We start from the raw sequence: 9,943 nt of genomic DNA on the forward strand, positions 1-9,943 counted from the left end.
AAACTCGTTCAAAAAAATACTGTAATTACTTTTTGCATTTTGAGAGAGGACCTCGGGTGAGGGGTGGGGGTGCTTCATTAGATTCTGGGATTTATTGCAGCCATTATCATGCTGCCGTTGAAGGACCAGCATTTTATACAGCTTGATAAGTCCCTTGTACAGTAGCATTACCTACATGATTATGCACAACAGTCATTAGTTGCTCTGCAAGACGGCCAAAAAGAAAGTATCCCCTCTTTCACTTTGAAGATTTTATATATCAGGACTTCTTAAAAATTATCTGGTCCTTACCAGGTTCTAAAATGATTTAATGAGACAAAGGATGAGCAACATCACGTGAAATATTACACAGTTTCATTATTTGATTAATGAAAATCAATGTGTGTGAAAAACTAAGTAAACTGTATGATTCTGTAGCTGCTTGAAGTGATAGTTTTTTGTGTGACTTTATCAGTCTCTCACATCACTGTGAAGGGATTTTGCTGTTGTACTCCTTCCATTAATTGTGGTTTTCTTGCATTTATTTATGCACAGCTCTATTAAGGTCCCACCACAGTGTTTCAGTCAGGTTGAGGTCTGTTAATTGTATGCAGTTCACGTATCTCGTCCTGTCTATGTAGACAGGAAGAGATAGAAATTTACATTTAACTATTACAACCTTCCTGGTCTTTGGGATATAACCTCGAGTTGTGTTCACTGACAAAGACGCATTCAGACTGATGGAAACATGCTGGCAATCTGTCTGCATTTATTAATTAGACAGCATAATCTCAGAGTGGTTGCAGTCTTTCAGGGTCAGACTGGGACTGTTTGCAGAAAGGTTGCCTCCTATCAGGTGAAATGAGTCCTCTGGGGTGAGTTGCCTGCTCTTGGAAAGATTACATCTATCTTGTTTTCCACTTGTGAATCATTTTCTTACTGCAGAATGATGGACCAGATTATTTGGAGATCACCCCACAACCAATCCCAGATGGCCATCAAGAATTGGTAATCTAAGGTCTTTGCTGATGTCTTTCCTCCTTAACACACACTTAAATGCTACAGACTAGTACTAACAGCTGCTGATGATCAGTTGATCAAGTGCATTGGATTAACAGCACCTTGCAGCTACTTACTGTCTTAATTCCAATATTATGTAAGGTTGCACTTGTTTGTAGTTTTTACACACACTGTTTTTGCCATACTGTTTATTAAATAAATAATAACCCAGTGTAATGCTTCATGTGTTGTTGCCTAGTGGAGGATGTATACTTGAATCCTTAAAACTGAAAGACGATTTTTAAAGATTTTTTTTAAATTAATCTATTTACAAGCCTGATTTTGTCTTTGGTCTGACATCATGCTACCAATACGTAACATTGATTGGTACAGCCTGTATTTGGGAGGGTTTTTTTTAAACACATGAATACACAGCACTTAATTAAGGGCCTCTAGTGATTGATTAAAATTAGCTAATTACCACTTGTAGACTATTGAATTTTTTTCCCCCTACTTAACATTCTACAAAAGCTTTTTCTCACCATGGATTTAAGTGTCGCCCTCAGCTTCTGAGTGCTGGTAGTGTTTTCTGCCCTGGCTTCATTAACTTATTAGGCAAGAATATCAAGGTTCTAATCAATAATCACCACGTTAGGGTCAGTGCTATAAAGAGAAAAAATTTTTTCCAACCTATTCTCACACAGAAACAATCCTTTAAAAGCCTGTCATAAACACTTAATTTAAGTCACATTTTCAGTTCATTACACACATGCATGCACCTAACAGTTCAGTGCTTGTGCACATACAGGGCTCATAGTAGGTCATTGTGAGGGACTCCTGCTATGTGCCAAAGAGGGGAGCATCGTGGGTGTTTTGGCTGCTTGAGGTTTTCAGGGGAAAAATGAATGACTGAAAGAGGAAAAGCATACAGGAGCCTGTCTAAACATACAAGCAACAGCAAGGTCATTTTATTTTCTTGCAGAAAAATTCAAGAAAACTCATCTTTCTTTCCTGGAAAGAAGAGTTTTCACATACAGTGGGATGCAAAGGTTTGGGCAACCTTGTTAATAGTCATTATTTTCCTGTATAAATCGTTGGTTGTTACAATAAAAAATGTCAGTTAAATATATCATATAGGAGACACACACACAGTGATATTTGAGAAGTGAAATGAAGTTTATTGGATTTACAGAAAGTGTGCAATAATGTTTAAACAAAATCAGGCAGGTGCATAAATTTGGGCACCACAAAAAAGAAATGAAATCAATATTTAGTAGATCTGCCTTTTGCAGAAATTGCAGCCTCTAAACACTTCCTGTAGGTTGTAGGAGATGGCCATTCCAGAACATTGTACTCTGCATGAATGCCTTAGTGGATTTTGAGCAGTGTTTCGGGTCGTTGTCTTGTTGAAATATCCAGCCCCGGCGCAGCTTCAGCTTTGTCCCTGATTCCTGGACATTGGTCTCCAGAATCTGCTGATACTGAGTGGAATCCATGTGTCCCTCAACTTTGACAAGATTCCCAGTCCCTGCACTGGCCACACAGCCCCACAGCATGATGGAACCACCACCATATTTTACTGTAGGTAGCAGATGTTTTTCTTGGAATGCTGTGTTCTTTTTCCTCCATGCATTCCCTTGTTATGCCCAAATAACTCAATCGTAGTTTCGTCAGTCCACAGCACCTTATTCCAGAATGAAGCTGGCTTGTCCAAATGTGCTTTAGCATACCTCAAGCGGCTCTGTTTGTGCTGTGGGCGGAGAAAGGGCTTCCTCTGCATCACTCTTGCATACAGCATCTCCTTGTGTAAAGCGCGCCGATTGGTTGAATAATGCACAGTGACTCCATCTGCTGCAAGTTGATGTTGTAGGTCTTTGGTGCTGGTCTGTGGGTTGACTCTGACTGTTCTCACCATTCGTCGCTTCTGTCTATCCGAGATTTTTCTTGGTCTGCCACTTCGAGCCTTAACTTGAACTGAGCCTGTGGTCTTCCATTTTTTTCAATATGTTCCTAAATGTGAAAACAGACAGCTTAAGTCTCTGAGACAGCTTTCTGTATCCTTCCCCTAAACCATGCTGGTGAACAATCGCTGTCTTCAGGTCATTTGAGAGTTGTTTTGAGACCCCCATGTTGCTACTCTTCAGAGAAAATTAAAAGAGGAGGGAAACTTACAATCGACCCCCTTAAATGCTCTTTCTCATTATTGGATTCACCTGTGTATGTAGGTCAGGGGTCAATTTGAGTTCCAATAATTAGTTCTAAAGGTTTTGGAATCAATAAAATGGCAACAGTGACCAAATTTATGCACCTGCCTGATTTTGTTTAAACAATTATTGCACACTTTCTGTAAATCCAACAAACTTTATTTCACTTCTCAAATATCACTGTGTGTGTAAATATGATATATTTAACTGACACTTTTTAATCTAACAACCAACAATTTATACAGGAAAATAATGACTATTAACTATTAACAAGGTTGCATCCCACTGTACACGCGTCTTATCGGAAAATGCCTTTTTACATGAAGAATATTCCATGGTAATGTTTTTTTTTTAAGTAATATTACTCTGCTTATAGGTTAAGACATATTTTAAACACATGCCGTGAGGACATTCTGGTTTTATTTTAGAGTTACAGCTATTTGTATACACAACTCCCCATTATCAGAGGCTCAAAAGTGACTGTTTGACTGCTTGAAGTCTAGAACCCACACATACAACCAAATGCTGTGTTTCCTTGCTTGAGATGCTCTGTCAGCAACTGCCTGCTTGTGGATCACACTGCCTTCAGTAAGTAAAAAGCCAGCTCTGCAAACCACAAGTATTTCCACTCATGAAAGCATCTTTTGACTGAAGACTTTGACAGTGATAGTCTTACCTCCTCAACAGTGTTCTCGACTAGATGTGAAAGAAACCAACAAAGTAATTCAGAGTTCGTCCACTTTAATAGTTTTCTGTCTTTCAGGCCACTAAAGAGTTTGCTATCTCTCTCTGATATGTTTATTTAAGTTTTGCAGCCTAATGATGGCCACCCTCACTTGCATCAGCATCTCACCATACCACAAAACTACTTGTCAGTGAACTGTTCAATTGCTTATGAGCCTCTGAAAATGATGACTGCATAAAAAACGGCTTCATGAATTTGAGCTGAAAGTCAGCACTTCAGTCACATCTTGATTTTTTGATTTAGAAATTGGTTGAGGAGGTGTAAGCAGACAAAACGACAAACATTGTGTCATGCCAAAAAACGTATGGACCCAAATGTATTCAGTGGATCGAGGACTCAGTAAGACACTCACACTTTCATGAAATCCACACATTATCAGAAGTCCTTAGGTCAGCTGATCTGTTAGAGAAAATATGGTTTGTCTTCTGAGCCAAGGTTGAGCCAAAGCTGTGCATGTGAAGCATGTGATGTGCAATAAACACGATGTGATATAAATATGACTACAAGCAGTGATGAGCCATTGACCTGATTCATACTTAATACTGTGCTATTTTTAATAAAAGTCGCTTAAATTACACTTGCCACCTTACTCGTGGTGGTTCAACATACATATTTTCATGGTGATTTAATAAGTTCAATCACTTTGTCAACTTTCCATTCGTGCAATAATGAACAAAGTCTGATTTGCAACGAGGCTGTTCTCAGTTATCAGGCAGAATCCTGCACCGTGGGATGCTGTAGGACATATACAGTACAGAGTGTATGTCTGCAAATGTAAAGTGTCCTTATCTGAAACATAAATTTCCCAACAGCTGTGTTTCTGTCCTAGGCCTTGATGATAAAATGTCCCTTTGAAAGAGATAAAGAGTTCCTATCCTAAATTATCACCCTTGTTAATGTACCCTTCCATTTTGAATGAGAAGAATGAGAAGAGTGACACTGTGGGGATTTGCATGTTGTAGCAGGTTATTTGATTTTATAATACAGTTGTCTAACCATCATTTATATATCATGATAGAAAACAAACACAGGAAATAAAGCTGAATAATGACAACAACAACAATAATAATAATATAAGGCAAACTGTTTCGCATAAGAACTTGTAATATCATGCCATCTTTGAATCCCTGCACTTTAATGGGCTCTAGTTATTGAGTTTAATCCCCTGAAAGACCAGTTTAGTGCCAAGCAATACTAGCCAATTTCTTTTTTACTAAAGGAAAATTGTTGCTTTCACGGGAGCTTTATTCTGCTGAACATTGCACTGAATAGCACTACTACAGCTGAGGGATGGATCAAAATGTAAGACTGGAACAGAATCCAACTTGAAGTATTAACACTCAATTGCCTGTTGGTTTGCTGTGCTTAGCTAAAAGGATTGTGGTCCGACACCACAGGCCTGTGATAAAGCCTCCTTTGTGACAGTTATAACTGTTCAGCTGTGGTTATTTCAGCTGTGTCTGGACTTCCCTTTATAGTTAGTTTCTCTCTTTGCATTACACTGCAGCTGCATTACAATAAGAGGTAGTTCCAATATTTTGTTCACACCCTTTTTTATAAATGAGAGTAGACTAGATATTTGGGAATATTGCAGGAGAAGCAGGGGAAAAGAGAAGTAAAAGAGTCTGTTCCTACTATCTGCCCCCCCCCCCCCCCCCCGTTTTACTTCACGTGCTTTATTCTGAATAGCTCAGTTTAAAATACTATATAGGGATAAAAATCTGCTAGATAGCTAGGACCATCCACTTTGTGTGCATTTGTGCGTGTGTAACAGGCTGACTGCATGTAGAAGTGATATGTGTTTCAGATTAACAAAGAAACAATTAATAACAATACAATAGAACTGCAGAATAGCAATGACAGCACAGTTGTATCAGTGTTGTCATGCGTTGCACTGGTTGTCTCTTGTCATGCATAAACAAATGTTGCTAATTTTATAGCAATCACACGTTTGTTTCCCAAGGAGATGTTGCACTTTAGTCTTGAAGTTTGAAGGAGGCCGTGGTGCAGATCCAGGACACACTGGAGAGATGACATCTCTTGGCTGGCTGCATAAGCTGGTAGAGGTACCTGGAGGGCAGAAGGTCTGGGCTTGCTTGCTTAGGCTGCTGCCTCCAAGACATGGATGGATGGAAGCTTACATTTGTTCTTTTTTTTCTTTTTTTTTTAATTCTTTATTTCTAAACTATTACTTCACGAAAGTGATTACAGGCATTAATCAACACAGTTTACAAGAGAAAAACAAAACAAAACGAAAAAAAAAAAAAAAGGAACACTGAACAGTCGGGAGTGACCAGTTAGCTAGGTTGGTAATTTCAAGCTTTGAAAAGAAGATTCGGCTTATGGGTATTGGCATATAAGACCCACTTATCCCAACACGAACGGAACCAACACACCCTGTCATTGACATAAGCTGTTACCTCCTCCATCCTATAAATCTCTAGCGTAATTTCCCACCATATTGACAAAGTCAGTATATCTTGCAAGGACCATTTCTTAGTTATACCTTTCTTACTTGCAACAAGTAAAGCTCTTAACAGACATGTATCATTTTTAGACCAATTCTGCAAAATCTCCAGTGTTAAATTAACACTAGAGAGTGTCTATATGGGTCCACACCTCTGAGTGTTAAATACAACACTGTTGAGTGTTAAATTAACACTTTTGACAGTGTTATATGTTTAAAAGTAACCTAGTCAGTTTTGAAGATTAACAATGGCTAACACTGAGCAGTGCTGATTTTCTAACACTGGAAAATAACTCAAAATGTTAGAAATATTCCAGTGTTAGAAAATCAGCCTTGCTCAGTGTTAGCCATTGTTAATCTTCAAAACTGACTAGGTTACTTTTAAACATATAACACTGTCAAAAGTGTTAATTTAACACTCAACAGTGTTGTATTTAACACTCAGAGGTGTGGACCCATATAGACACTCTCCAGTGTTAAATTAACGCTGGAGATTTTGCTGTGATACATCCAAAAAAGATTGTCTTCATGTCCAAAGGGAATGTACAGTCAAAAATGCCTTGTAGTGTACCATGAATGTCTTTCCAGTAGGTCCGTAGCAAAGAACAATCCCACATAATATGGGTGTGATGTGCTCGTTGGTGTCCACAGTTTCTCCGGCACACAGGAGGATTTGCATCATAATGAGCCTTTTGACACGGAGTAATAAAGAACCTTATCATAGACTTCCATCCAAATTCCCTCCAGCTGCTGGAGGAAGTACTCCTCCATTGCCGTTCCCACATCTGAGACCATTCCTCCCTTGAAACACACACCCCTCCCTCCTTTTCCCATAACATCTTCACATAGTCAGTTGAGTGGGGAAGCTTATTTATAAGAAAATTATACAAAAAGGAAATGAGTCTTGTATCGACATCCCCACTATATGCCTGTCTAAACAGAGTTACCAATTCCACATTAGTGTTTGACATCACACCGATTGTTGTCTTTATATAATGTCTTATTTGCAAGTATCGATAAAAATCCTGTTTTTCTAGATTGTATTTCTGTTTCAGTGTGTCAAAACTAATTAAGTTCCCATCCTTAATCAAACTATTGAATGTAGATAACCCTTTAGCAGACCAACTTTTAAAATGTGAGTCCAATTTATTCGGGACAAAGTCAGAGTCATATGCATACCATTTAAATAAAGCCAAATCCCGTTCCAATTTAAATTCTTTCACGACTTTTCTCCATACAGTAAGTGTACATGACACCCAGGGGTTGCAAACCTTGTCAATACATTCTCGAATGTTCGAATCCATCAAGACAGCTTGTATTGGAGAAGAAAACATGCTCTCCTCAATAGTCTTCCATTGTGCTTGGTAGCTTGTATCACACTAATTGACCACAGTCTTCAGCTGAGCACCCGAAAAGAATTTTTTGGTGACGGCAACACCCATCCTCCCGCCTTCTTATGTAGTTGTAAAGTTTTAAAACAAACCCATATAAACCGCGATATTATTTTATCCCATTCGTTGAGCTTACATTTGTTCTAATGTCTTCATAGGTGCTGCTTTGTTGCACAGAGTGTGGCTCTTTCCTAACCTGTCATCTTTAGAGATCCAGTTTTGTCTTTGTTGGCCAGTCTCTATGAACTGATACTTATATAAACAAACTGGTACATATATATTGGATTTCTTCTCTATTTCAGCATTCAAAGTGTTTTCTTATGCCAAGCCTCATTCACACACGCACACAAGCATTTCTTTCTATGCTGAAGCACTTTTAACGTAAGTTGCACTCCAATGGACGCATCAGGGGAAGCGCAGGGTTCAGTATCTTGCCTTGAAGAGCCGGGGGTTAAACCTCTGACCTTCTTACTGGTAGAATATCTGCTCTGTGTTTTATGTGTGTTTTGGTCTAGTCAGTCACTGTGCTCAGATAGTCAGATTCCCACCATGCACTGACTGTTTTGAGCCAAAAACCAGTGGGGTTTGTTTTTGTCCAGCAGGTAATGGAATTTTTCTTGTTCTTTTTACATAAGTTTCAGGGAAATTGTGTGAAATTGTTGTTTTTTCCCTTTCTCTCAATATAGCAAGTTTTTGTAATTATAATGTTGCAATGTCACTTTTAGGCCTCTCCCAATAAGTTTCCACAATTGTGAGCTGACTTGGTTTGAAATCTATGAAAATTAGTTGGTGAATCTGTGAAATGACATCAAATAAAAAGGGGAAATAAAAAAGGCTGCAGCTTCACCACAGATCTAAACTAACTCAAAGCTGGAGGTGAGGCATTCGAGTCTGTGATCTATTGCTCTGGTGTCTTTGAGTCCTCTGCTGCCTGAGCAGAAAGTGAAATTTCACAGATATATATCTCTGAAAGTGCTAACAGTGACTGATACCCACACAGCAGCAGAGTGATACGACAGAGATGGATGAGCCATGGGAGAGCAGAGCTCTCAGCTGGGCGTAGATGAAGGTATAATAATAATAGGGACACACTGGGACTGTTATGCACTTGATTCTTTTCCAAAGCAGATGATGTCAGCAAATTGATGTTATTGTTACTGAGAGAAAAAAGGATACTACACTACACTACATCTTAGAATTTGAGTTTAAGACAAAATTCCCAGAAATCCTGCCTTTCAGTGTAAAGTCGAATGAAACAGTCATCAGAATCAAGCAGAGGTCAGATGTAGAGAACTAGCGCAGACAGTGTGAGCTGATATTGCTTCTGCAACATCATCTATGTGAGGTTTTCAGAACTTCTAAATCTTTTTACCCAACCACAATGGTGACACCACATATGTAATGACAGATGGGATTAGTGTTACACTAAGTGATTTTTTTGGTAAGGTTTTGCTTATTTTTACACAAAAGGTTTCAGTGTTGAGCCCACACAGTCAGTCGTTTTGCTTTGCCCAGAGCTGAACGATATGTATTTTCCTTCCAAATTAGTGTGAAGTTTCCATGAGATGAAAGCGGTTACTCAAAAGCGTAGACACAAGCCCGTAGTTTAGTACCGAGTAATGAAGGCCAATCTAAGTCTGTATTATCTGGACTGACTCATGGAAATAAGAAAGAGTGACATATATATATATAGAGAGAGAGGTGGCTGAGGATTAAAAAAAAGAAAAGAAAAGAAAGAAAGACATTATCTCTGACCTGTAGAAAATATGATCATTAAAATTGTAGCCCTTCTTTTAACATCAGGGGCTTCTTCAGTGTTTGCTGGATTAACTAGATGCATGTCAGATACAATCTCATATTTACTTCAATCTTTTTAGTATTGCACTTAAAAGTCCAGAATTGAATACTAACTATGCTAATTCCCAAACATAGTCAAAAATCCATATATTATCCATATTATTATACTATTCTCGGAATATTGTTTCCTATAGGGCTACAACCAGCAGTATAATCCAACACACACACACACACACACACACACACACACACACACACACACACACACACACACACACACACACACACAGAGTGAGAGAGAGAGAGAGAGAGAGGTCCCAGTCACCTCTAATCGGATTAGGCGACTGTAGGTTAACATGCA

Source organism: Mchenga conophoros, linkage group LG9 (assembly GCF_057382185.1).
Source record: "Mchenga conophoros isolate Kocher_MC1m ecotype Shallow Benthic linkage group LG9, M_conophoros_male_GT1.1, whole genome shotgun sequence".
NCBI lineage: Eukaryota > Metazoa > Chordata > Actinopteri > Cichliformes > Cichlidae > Mchenga > Mchenga conophoros.